The sequence below is a fragment of the Scyliorhinus torazame genome, chromosome 24 (genome assembly GCF_047496885.1).
Source record: "Scyliorhinus torazame isolate Kashiwa2021f chromosome 24, sScyTor2.1, whole genome shotgun sequence".
NCBI classification, from domain to species: Eukaryota; Metazoa; Chordata; class Chondrichthyes; order Carcharhiniformes; family Scyliorhinidae; genus Scyliorhinus; species Scyliorhinus torazame.
In genome coordinates, this window is record NC_092730.1 from 56,110,567 (window position 1) to 56,123,050 (window position 12,484).

The following is a 12,484-nucleotide window of genomic DNA, read 5'->3' on the forward strand; positions in this document are numbered from 1 at the left end:
GCATCTTAATGTATTTCGGCATTCTGATGGTTATGTAGATCTGTACTCTGCATTTAGAGTGAATCGTATTTAATCGGGGTGGGTTTTAATCAGCCTTTGTAGCCATCTGGGATGGCCACTTACCACGAGGGACAGAGAAACTCGCAAAGCCTAAAACGGACAAGGCAAGACTCAGCCAGGCTCAGAGCCTGAGATGTATATTTGCAAGCAAGAAGTCCAGACGGTATCGAAACTCCGACCAATTAGCGTTTTGATGGGGCCGATTAGCATTAAACAAAGGACTGATACTCCAGATACCGTACAGTCCCAGACATTTCGGCGCCACTCCCTGTTCAGGGGAACCTAAAGCAATTCCGTTTGGCACCCGTTCAGCCATCCAGGTCCCCGCCCACCTATTGGTTAGGAATCGAACAGAGTGATCAGGGATCACCCAATTAGTGGGGTCCAAACTGAAGGACCGCCCAAAAGAGCGCGAAAACCCCCAAGTATAAGAAGAAGAGTTCGCCATGTGTTCGACCTCTTTTGGACCTGGCGCCCTGGCAACGACCATCTCCAATCGCAGCAACACCAGAAGCAAGTCCAAGTTCAACGCTCGCTACCAGACAGATGAGCCTAGCTGAGCAGCACTTACATCTCCAGACTCGATGGATCCAGAATCGGACAGCGGCCACTATTCCTCTGGCCAAAGCCGGGTGCCTGAAGTTAAGGACATGTTGTCTTAGTCGATAGGTGTAGTTAACTAGTAGTGTTTATATTGCATGACTAATTGTGTGTAAATAAATTATCCTTGACTTTGAATTAACTGACTCGTGTTTGGCTCTTTGATCAATAGCCGGTTGAACCTTGTGGTGGTATCATATGATACCTGGCGACTCTGAGCATTAGAACATAGATATCAAAAGAAAGGAGGGCAAACTAACTGATTGCCATAATTGGAACAGAGCCACAGAAAAAGACAGGGGAATAAAAGGCAACAGTCATTGGCGACACGTGACGGGAATTGACCCAAACGTGACCGTGTCACTCCGAGAGAACCCACAAAAGTGTTTGAATTAGAAATCCAAATTTTCAAAGTAAAAGAAACCACAAGCGAAACCAATATCGATCAAACCTCCAAAATTCAGGAGTGTGTAATCTGCATGCGTATTAACTAAGTGATGTAAGGTAAACTCGATAGGGTTTGTTGCGTGAAACTCTCGGGAGTTGCGTAAACCGGAAAATAGCTTGAGCCTTACCCGTATTGGCACCACCGCTTTATTCCCCCTTGTTCCAAATTTCCGGTAGAGACAGAAGTAATTGTTGGGATTGCCATGAAAGCAATGGAATGCGCTATGCATCCACAGGCACCCGAGGGTGCAGCGAGCAACAGATCAGAACAGTGTCCCGTATGGGAAGAAGAGCTTAGGAGATACCTAAAGGGGAAAGGATGGCCCCTATGGTCGGAATTTTGCGCAAATGAGGAAAGTGTTCCTGACAGCATAGGACAGACTTGGTGGGACAGCCTGACAGAGATCCACAAGAAAAGTTTAAGTAAGGTTCGTAAGCCGATGGCAATCGTGTCCTGTCTGGCAATTGCGTGTCACGGAGGAGGTCATGAGGGCACTCCGTAAGCAGCTTGAGAAGAAGGAGAGATGTAGAGAGGGAGATATTAGTGCAACCGAGAGATTAAATGTGCAGCTGCGGTACCAGCTAGCGGCGAAGCACAAGGAGATGGATGATGTCAAGAAGACACACCAATCCTGTCTCGCCCACCGTAGCAGCTTCCAAATTCACTATGATAAGGCCTACCAGGACACGCAACGTGATGCGATGGTAAGAGAAGAAACAGCGAACCAGTTAGAACAATTGAGGAAACAGTGCTGTGATTTGTAGGCAGCCCTCCGAGCACTCCACAGTTCCACCACGGGACAGAGGCAGAGTTTGGTGGGTCATGCCAAGTGCAGGCAGCAAATTGCAAAATTGCAATCCCTGCCATCTGTTCAAAATGGGTTCAGAGACACCTTTGGCCCACAGCTAGATCAGGAAGACGGCCCTGATTGGCAGGAACTCGGTGAAACGGCCCAACGGTACATGAGTGAGACCGAAAATCAAAATAGAGCCCCCCCTCCCGCCCCCCAGGCTCCGGAAAGAAAAGCACCCGCACCACCGACTGCACAGGCAGCACCCAACACAACGAACCCCATCACCATGCAGCGCAGGGTCAGCACGGAAGACCAACCCGATTTTCTATAGACAACCCCATTAACCATCACCCAGTTAAGAGATGCCGACGATAAGATTGAGACTTTCCATCGCACATCAGACATACACCACCTTTTCGAGCTGATGAAGCAACAGACACTCATGTACAGTTTAGATGAGAAGGAGGAGGTAACGCTCATAGTTATGTGCCTCGACCCGTCAGTTAGTTCAGCCCTTCCCAACTCACAAACGGTAGGAGGTGGTAGCCTCCAAGGCATGAAAACAGACATTTTAGACGCCATTGACTATAATAGAGGAGATGCGTAGAAGGACTCAACCGGTGCAGACAGAAAAAGGGAGAGCATACAACAGCTTTTGCTGAACACCTTTGGATTCACTTTACTGCTGTATTTGGTGAGTTAGCCCGCGCCCGTTTATCAGCAGACGATACGGTCAAATGTACCCATACACTAGTATCCCATGCCACAGAAGCAGGGCAGAAGATGTGCCAGTTAAGACTCCTCAGACCCGGCACACAATGAAGTGTGGGGTCGGAAACGCTTATCGAGAGCTTGGGAACAATCTGTACAGAGAACGACAGAGCAGGAGAGAGTGGGCGCCACAATGAACCCAGTAAGGGCACACCAAGACCCCGCATGGGTAAATTAAGGTAGAAGAAGTGCGCAGCATGCTAAAGCATAGGAATGTTATAATTGTGGACACGAAGGACATTATGCCCGAGAATGCAATACCGCCCGAAGCAGCAAAGGAATAAGCACCCCCACCCCCCACCCAGAAACAATGCCAGACCCATCCACAGTGTTAGCACCCGACCAGATAATTTGGCCATGAATGGCACCGATTGACGGTCTTCGCGCTCCGCAACCTGGGTCCGTGATACACTTTAGGATAACTCCGGAAGACCGGTAGTTGCATGCACCGTCTGGGGACGCCCCGTAGAGTTCCTTTGGGATACAGGAGGGTCCTGAACCACAGTAAACTCCTCCACCATGTACCAAAGAGAGATATGGCCCACTACGGACACCATTACCCTTCATCGCTTTACAGGTCAACTCCAGCACGGACACATCACAGCCCCTGTGGATGTACAGATTGGCAATATTAAAACAAAACACTTGGTCATTTTTGTAGATTTACCCCAGGCAACAGAACACATCCTAGGCATAGATTTCATGAGTGCACCAACCTTTCATTGGACCCAGTCAACAGATGTATATGGGAAATGGCTGGAGCAGCGCCCGCCAGGCTCACAGTAGTAGATTATGCCCATTGACTCAGCTCATTAGGAGAGTACTGGTTTGATGCACAAACCATTACCACAGGCAACGCGGTTAGAGAGGTCTTGAAGAGACATAAAGCAGCGTTTGCCCAGCACAAGCACGACTGCGGCAAATTCCCAAGAGTGGTTAACATTACAGGTCCCAATCCTAAGTCCCAGAAACAGTATGGCTTCCCCCAGCAAGCCGAGGGAGAGTTAGTCAAGGTAATTGCTTATTAAAGCTTATTAAATCAAGGAGTGATTCGACCAGCAGCATCGACGAACAATGCCCCGATTTGGCCAGTAAGAAAACCAGACGGTTCATGGCGACTGACCATCGACTACAGGGAATTGAACAAAGTGACTCCCCTAGCAGCCCCCACTGTTGCCATGAGCTCCGAGACCATGTTAAAACAGGGACTCCAGTCGAAGGTTTTCACGGTATTGGACATTAGCAATGGTTTTTGGTCCATACCACTGGACAAAGGTTGCCAGTATAAATTTGCGTTCACGTTCCAGGGACAGCAGTACACGTGGACGTGCCTTCCACAACTTCTCCTCCATTTTTCACAGACAATTGGCGAATGGCTTATCTAAATTTTCCCGCCCTGAATGCCTTGTTCAGTATGTGGATGACTTGCTCCGACAGACGGACACCAAGGAAACGCACATCTTGCTTCTTTCAGAATTATTAGGACTACTCACAACAATTGAAAGCAAAATTAACCCCATGAAAGCCCAAATCCTCCATGGAAATTTCACAAATGTAGGTACGGTCATCACGCATGGGAAGAGTAAAATAGAATACAAACGCATAGATTCCATTCGAAATTTGCCTTTGCCCCAGAACGTTACAGCACTCCGTTCATTTTTAGGAGTGGTTGGATCTTGTAGAAACCCCATAGACGGATTCGCCGCAAAAGCAGCCCCACTTTCCGAGCTCAGAAAGAAACAGGCCCCATGGAAATGGCTTCCACAGCACACGGATGCCATGAATGTTTTAAATCGCGCCCTGAGCACAATCCCCGCCTTGCAAGCCCCAGATCCACACTCCCCATATGCGATAGAGGTAGCGACCACCGACCGAACCCTTTCGGTCGTACTCCTGCAGGAAAGGCACGATCGTTTCGGACCCATATCCTATGCCTCACGTGTTTTAGATGCAGTCGAGCAGGGATTTTCAGCCTGCGAAAGCTGTTAGCAGTTTTCTGGGCAGTACAGTGCTTCTCATACGTAACCGGACTCAACCCAGTAACCATTTTGACCGAGCATACCCCGACACAGCTTTTACTGGACGCAGACTAAAAGACGGCACAGTAAGCGACATTCAAACAGCACGATGGACCCTACTCGTACAAGGAAGCGACATTACGGTAAAACGGACAAAAACGCACATGTTTCTGGCCGACCATTTGCACGATGCAGGAACCCCACATGAGTGCGAGATCATAGCCCCCAAGCACAGTACAGGCCCCTTTGTTCCCAAGTCGGTACCAAAAAAGACAGGCATCCGACGATAGACGAACACAGACAAAGCATTGAGAATCTATGTAGATGGCTCCTCCACAGTCCTTGATGGAAAAAGGATCACAGGATGTGGTATTTATGTCGAGAATGCGCAGGGGCGCGCTTCAGAAGAAATTGCTTTAAAGTTGCCTGGACACTTAGGTTCGCAGGCAGCCGAGTTAGCAGCCATCGCTTACATTGTCCAGCACCCCGATTCGTTCCCGACCCCAGCAGACATATATTCAGACAGTTTGCATGTCTGCAACAGCCCAACAGAATTCCTATCCCTGTGGGAGTCTAAAGGATTAATTTCCGACGACGGAAAACCTCTACCCTCAGCCCCATTGATCAAATATATCCTTCAGAATGCGAGAGGCAGAAAATATGGTGTGGTAAAAGTAAGAAGTCACCATCGTTCCTCCCCACCCGGCAACATGAAAGCTGATGCCCAAGCGAAGGCAGGCTCACGACATGGCCACTTTTGGCAACCCCCCGAGAGTGCCCCAGTACACGCAGTTCAGGTCTCACAGACCAACATCCAAGACTTAACCAGGCCCAGAAGGAAGACGAGACATTGAAGGGAATTTTAAAAGGAAACTTCTCAGCTCCCTGCGAAAATGTTAGGAATTCTTTAACGATCCATGATGGAATCGTTTTAAAAGATGGCATTTATGTAGTCCCCACCCAGGACAGGAACCAAATATTTTGTTATTTCCATGACGGATATGGACACCAAGGAATTGAATCCACCCTTGCCCACCTCTGACCTCTCTGCTGGTGGCCTGATTTGAAAACCGACGTATCCCATTAGGTTGAAAATTGCTTGATTTGTGCACAGAACAGCCCGGATAGATATGCGAAAAAAGCCCAGCTACGACACACCCGCCCTGTGAATTGCCCGTGGACAAACCTGCAGCTAGATTATATTGGTTCCCTCCACCCCGCCACCACCCCCACCCCTCCACCCTGAAGAAATGGATACAAATGTGTGTTGGTTGTCAGCGATACATTTACGAAATGTGTCGAAACTTTCCCCTCAAGAACAAAGACAGCCAAGCCCACGGCAAAGATCCTAACCGAGCAAATTGTCACCAGATGGGGACTCCCCTGTAGTACTGTGTCGGACCAAGGTTCGTACTTTACAGGCAGGGTTATGAAAAACGTTATGCCCATTTTTGGTATAAAGCAAAAGTTCCACATTGCCTATCACCCGCAGTCCAGCGGCATTGTGGAACACACGAATCGAACACTAAAGGCAACACTTAAGAAAACGGTGCAGCAGCACAACACGACATGGCACACAGTTCTCCCATTCGCACTGATGTTTGTTAGGAACACAGTGTCAAGTTCAACAGGATATACCCTGAGAAAATCGCACATCCACATATACTCTCATAACCGGACGACCCATGAAGTGTACCGAGTATTTATTTGGACTTGATTTGGCCAGCCCCGCAGTCCCCACCCTGACCCATGAGAAAGCAGTCCAGCACATGGTAGAAAATATTAAAGCAGCACAAGTCGCTGCAGCTGTTCGACTAGGTGCAAAATGAAAGCAGAGTAAAGCCTGCTTTGATAAGACGGTACACCCGACAGAGTATACAGTCGGACAGCAAGTAATGGTCACCTTATACAACCACAGCTCATTCGTCTCCCCTAAATTTGCAAGTCCCTATTCAACCTCGGAGAAAGTAAGCCCCCCAGTTTATGAAATCACGTATCCGAACGGAAAATCAGGATGGTTCCATGCAAATCAGCTTAAGGTTTGTGGAACCCAGTGCAGCCACTCGCACCACCTCTCGTCGGCGATGGCAGACAATGAAGACCCGCCCACTGACAACCCAATCCCCCCTTCCCCCAGCAGCAGCAGCACGTCCACACACACAACCTTGACCCGGCGCCTCGAATCAAATTTCACCCTGACGCTTGATTCTGCTGACAGCGACAGCATAACTGAAGCCCATGAGAAAACCGAACAATGGACACACAGGCCAGACCCCAGTCTTTGCAGCCCCAGAGACACCGATCAGGATACATTCAGCCCCTTCGTGACGATTTATTTGCCCACACCGGAAACTGACCCACCACCCGCCGATAGGGACAACCCCCTTACCCAGACCGCCATATGGAACATGAAACACTGGCAAAGCGATCATTCCTGTCGTCTGATACGGAATGATGAAATGGACCCCACATCGGCAAACGCGGTGTTAGCACGGAAACTCTACACGCGAGTTTGGCACCTGGGAGATGCTGATGACTCCATGTCTGACTCCCACCATGGTAACCCCTTTGAAACCCTTTTCAGAATGGAACCTTGAGGTGTCCACATGATGAGAGACAGGAACCGATTGAGATTTACGGTGTCCTATACTCTGATGGAACCCGCCCGCTTTTGTTCTTTACTTTGTTTTTAAATGTTGTATATTCTCTCTTGTACGATTTTGTGTCAGCCTCACGAATACTTTCCTGATACAGTAATAACTACTCTTCTGACGCCACATGGCAGTTAAGAAAACAAATTTCCAAATTCGTACCGCTCTTGGAAGGTCACTCAGGCAGTAGAGTAACGGCATTTATCGCCGCCCTGCCTGAGGACCCCTTATACATTTGGTCAGCCAAGCTCGGGGAGTGGTGTAAAGGCACTGGTCACCACCCTACCCGGGGATTCCACCCATTCTTGCCCTGCCGCGGATCATACGCACTCCATTCGGAGAATTATTTTCGAATCTCTTCGCTGTTCTTTTTCATTCCTGTGGTTTAAAGAATGCATTTTGCCACAACTTTGCCCCTTTCAGGCAATCCTTCGGTTGTTATCCCCCACCTACTATTTACATGTCAGAATCACTTCGTTGGAAAAACGAGTTTGCAGAGGACGGAGAAATTGTCCGTCCACTCAGCCCATCAAACACCAGCTGCGAGACTGCTCGCACTGTGACAGAATTTGTTTTTCGGATGTCTTGTCTCCGCAAATGGTTGGTATACAAATAAAATGAGGGAGTCACATATGGTGACGATTCTAACGGGAAATTGACGTTAAGGAGAAACAGACAGACAAACGAGATGTTAAGCAACAAGATAATAACAGACATTTTGCTTGCTCCCCGAAGAAGATACGAAGATACCTACAGTCGGAGAAAAGCCTGAACAAGATGAAGACGACCCTGATGATCTGCATCATGACCGTAGCTGGAACAATACAGTTGCGCGAGTTACCTACCTCTACCTCCCTCACCACAGAGGCCCCGAACACGACTACCCAACACAACAACCCCAGCCTGGACACGACATCACACATAGACCCAGCCACCGATACCCCCACATGGTGTGAGAATCTGATTAAATGGTACTCCCTGTCAAAAACAGTAGAAGCCTTACTAGTGATAGCCATATTCTGCAGAGTCACCCAGACAATCAGATTGCGGAAATGGAGAAGGAGAGCCTCCCGCCCTCCAGTATACACCTTTAGAGTCCCTATCCTCGGACTCCAGCAAACCCCACACTCTTTCTGAACTTTTTTATTTCATAAATTCCGCAGTTGTTGCTCCGTTAATAAAGTTAATTTTCTGTATATGAATGTTAGTGATATGAAGAAATGTGATACTGCTATTGGATTTTTGTGCTGCAAGATAAGTTCTTTGATTGTTAAGTAGCAGCATGAGGGTAGTTTACTGAGACACAGTTAGAGGTTCTCCTTTTATATTATTTATAAGGAGAATGGAATATAGCATTGAATGTTAAAAGGCCCCTTAGGAATATTTAGGTACGTGTTGTATCAGGGAGATTTAGGTAAATGCTTTCGACCCGTGGCACAGAGTAGGGTAGAATCTGTCCTTGATTGAGGGTACCCGGCATTTCAGAGAACAGGAGAAGACCCAGTATTGTGATCCTTCACGCTTCGCGATGAGGATCAAGAGGACGGAGTGTAGCCATCTGGGATGGCCACTTACAACTAGGGACAGAGAAACTCGCAAAGCCTAGCGGGTAAAACGGACAAGGCAAGGCTCAGGCAGGCTCAGAGCCTGAGATGTATATTTGCAAGCAAGAAATCCAGACGTTATCGAAACTCCGACCAATTAGCATTTTGATGCGGCCGATTAGCATTTGATGGCCCGTCTTCTCCAAAACAAAGGACTGGTACTCGAGCAACCAGTACAGTCCCAGACATTTCAGCGCCACTCCCTGTTCAGGGGAAGCGTAAGCAACCGGGTCAGTGACCGTTTGGAACACGGCCAGCCATCCAGGTCCCCGCCAACTTATTGGTTAGTAATCGAACAGAGTGATCAGGGATCACCCAATTAGTGGGGTCCAAACTAAAGGACCGCCAAAAGAACACGAAGCCCCCCCCAAGTATAAGTATAAGAGTTTGTCAGATGTTCGTCCTCTCTTGGACCTGGCGCCCCGGCCACGACCATTTCCAAGTGCAGCAACACCAGAAGTAAGTGCAAGTTCAACGCTCGCTACCAGACGGATGAGCCGAGCTGAGCAGCACTTATTTCTCCAGACTCGAGTGTTCCAGAATCGGACAGCAGCCACTGTCCCTCTGACCTAAGCCGGGTGCCTGAAGTTCAGTACAGGTTGTCTTAGTCGATAGGTGTAGTTAACTAGCAGTGTTTATGTTGCATGACTAATTGTGTGTAAATAAAGTACCCTTGACCTTGAACTAACTAACTGGTGTTTGGCTCTTTGATCAATAGCCGGTTGAACCTTGTGGTGGTATCATTTGATACCTGGCGACTCTGAGCATTAGAACATAGATATCAAAAGAAAGGTGGGCAAACTTATTGATTGCCATAATTGGAACAGAGCCACAGAAAAGACAGGAAAAGAAAAGGCAACATCTTTCCTTCAGTTTTCAATCAGGTCAAAACACATTGATACACAAAGCAGCTCAACACAAACAGATTGAGAGATAACAGAAATAAATACACAATTATTCTATTATTCAACGCACTATCATGCTCCTACACATAAAATTCAAATGCAAACGTCGCAATAGTAATCATAAATATTGTTTTATTTAGAGCTTGATATTATCCAATACCTGCAACAGCTACGTTGAAGATGTCATCGGAGTGCGTTCTTCAGCGGGAGGAACTCGAAAATTTTATATTCTTCTGTCATTTGTCGCATCCATTCTGCAATTTAGATTTGCGGAGATATGGAAAAGGAATATGTGAATTCCTCGGCTAGAACGAAATAAACTGATATGTGCCAGAAGAATACAGGCTGGAAATGCAATGAATAGTAGACGCAGAGGCAGTCAGTAAAGATGTGCGAGGTTACACAACAGCCTTACAGCAGGACCAGTGGGAAATTGGTGTACTTTGCAGATGGTGAGAAACGATAGACCTTGGAGGAGCAAAGGGATTGGAGACCCTTGTTTCGGAGTCATTCGCCGTCAGTGGAAATATCCGATTACTAGTTTCTCGTTCTCAACTTCCAGGCTGTCATATCAGAGGCGACATTCATTCCTCCAGTCCATTGTCTGGGCAAATCTCTCCAATGAGCTGCTGTAATTAATTGAAACATCGATTCCCTAGCGGGCAGAGTGGGGCTATTCGGTCCATTAAGTCTGCACCGACCCTCCGAACGAGCATCATACCGTTCCAATACCAGCCTCCCCGAACAGGCGCCGGAATGTGGCGACTAGGGGTTTTTCACAGTAACTCCATTTGAAGCCTACTTGTGACAATCAGCGATTTTCATATTTCATATTTCATTTCATACCCTGTCCATGCCCTGCCCATAACTCCACCTAATGTCTGGAAAGTAAAGGCCGAGTAAACATGGCCCATTCAAACTAAGCTGCAGATGGTTGAAGTGTGGAAGGTAGCCGGTGCAGTACCAAGGTCCCACTGCCTGCTCGCACCTCGTTCTATTCATCCATTAGCCTTTGATTTGAACAATAAAATGATATCCAGACATTTTGCTCAATTGTCGGCGAGACCAGCGGCCATTAAGAACGGCAGAGAAGTCTTGCCGTTCGACACATTTTCACGAAAGTTCCTTTGACATTTTTGTGTTTTACACCACCTCACAGCTTTCCATGTAAGGCATAACTTATGACAACGAAACTTGCGTGAATTTGTAAATTGCATGAGTAAAGGAAGACACGTTGTCATCAGGATTCGAACCTCCGCGCGGGGAAAGCCCAATGGATTTCTAGTCCATCGCCTGAACCGGCATAGTGGGGAGCACCGCGGTGTTCCCGGTGGTTAACCAGCGTTCGATTACCGGCTATTGTTGCGCCGATTTATTTAGAAATTTATGCGAGCTGGTCAATTTCAAAATAAGAGAACAAAAAGATCTAACAAATGACAGGCAAAAATAAATTTGAAGCTTTGTTATCATCGATTTTCACAATTCTGGTGCCCGGTGAAGTTAATATGAACGTTGCTGAGGTTGTGAAACTATCCTGACAAATAAGAAAATTCAGAGCGAAAGCAGAATGAGAAAAAGGAAGGTTCTTCTGTCATGACACAGACATTTAATCCGAATACATTGAATGAACAAGAACTTCAAATTGATACTTAGACTGACATCGTGTTCTGCAAACAGATTGCTCCAAACGGAGTAAAGATTTCGGATCATAGCCGCTGCGGGTAGGGTGCGAACCTACGCGGGGAAACCCCATTGGATTTCGAGTCCAACGCCTTAACCACTCGGCCATTGCAGCTGACCGCTCGCTTGTAGAAAGCATTGTAAAATGCACTCCAGGTATTCCAGTAATGCAATGAACGGTGTCCCAGTCTTTATCTGGGAAGGGTAGAATTAACATGGAAAAAGACCATGAGATTTGGGGCAACGCCTTGAGCTGCACGAAAATCTCACCTTCCATAACGCACTGTTCTACTTTTGTGTCACAATATCAGTTGCAAAGGAAATATGCGATAAATTCATGTTGTTTGAATGGACCAGTACATAACTTCCCAGTCTCGGTCAAAATTAAAGTAATGGAATCGAAGAATCTTACAACACAGAAAGAGACCTGCGCAGACCGAGTGGTCACGTGATGACTGGGTTATCAGGCAGTTCCACCAGATTTCTGTGTGAAGTGACCGCAGCAGGTCTACCACATGGACTCAACGTTAAATTCCTCGACGTCAGACGCCGTTTCCATCCGCTGCAAAGAGGAAGCTGATGTTTTCACCCTGTCAATAATCACTGTCAATATTTCCATTTCAGTTCTGTTTTTGATGATACCCTTTTTCCCAGATCACAGAAAATACACGGAAAGCTCCAGCTGCCGGACATGGTCATTTTCGATGTCGCAAAAGTCCTTCACATTGCTAGCCGTGAAGATTCATGGAGCATCATCCTCAAATTTAGCTGCTCACGGGCATGTGTCACATCCTCTGCCTGTTCGGCAATCACATAGAGTCAGTGATCCTCACCAAGTGAATCAACACAAACCCGGCTCAATAAGAACTGCAGACAAACAAAGGGTGCGTCATAGCACCAATTTTCTTTTCCATTTTCCTCACTACAATATTGTACATGTCACCCAGCAACTTC

The 12,484-nt window shown here is 47.3% G+C and overlaps 1 non-coding gene across 1 annotated transcript; it reads right to left on the reverse strand.

Moving 5' to 3' along the window:
* Positions 1 to 11,563: 11,563 nt before the first annotated feature.
* trnas-cga (transfer RNA serine (anticodon CGA)) lies at positions 11,564 to 11,645 on the reverse strand. The gene has a single exon. It is a non-coding gene; the product is annotated as a tRNA-Ser (tRNA).
* Between the last annotated feature and the right edge of the window lie 839 nt (positions 11,646 to 12,484).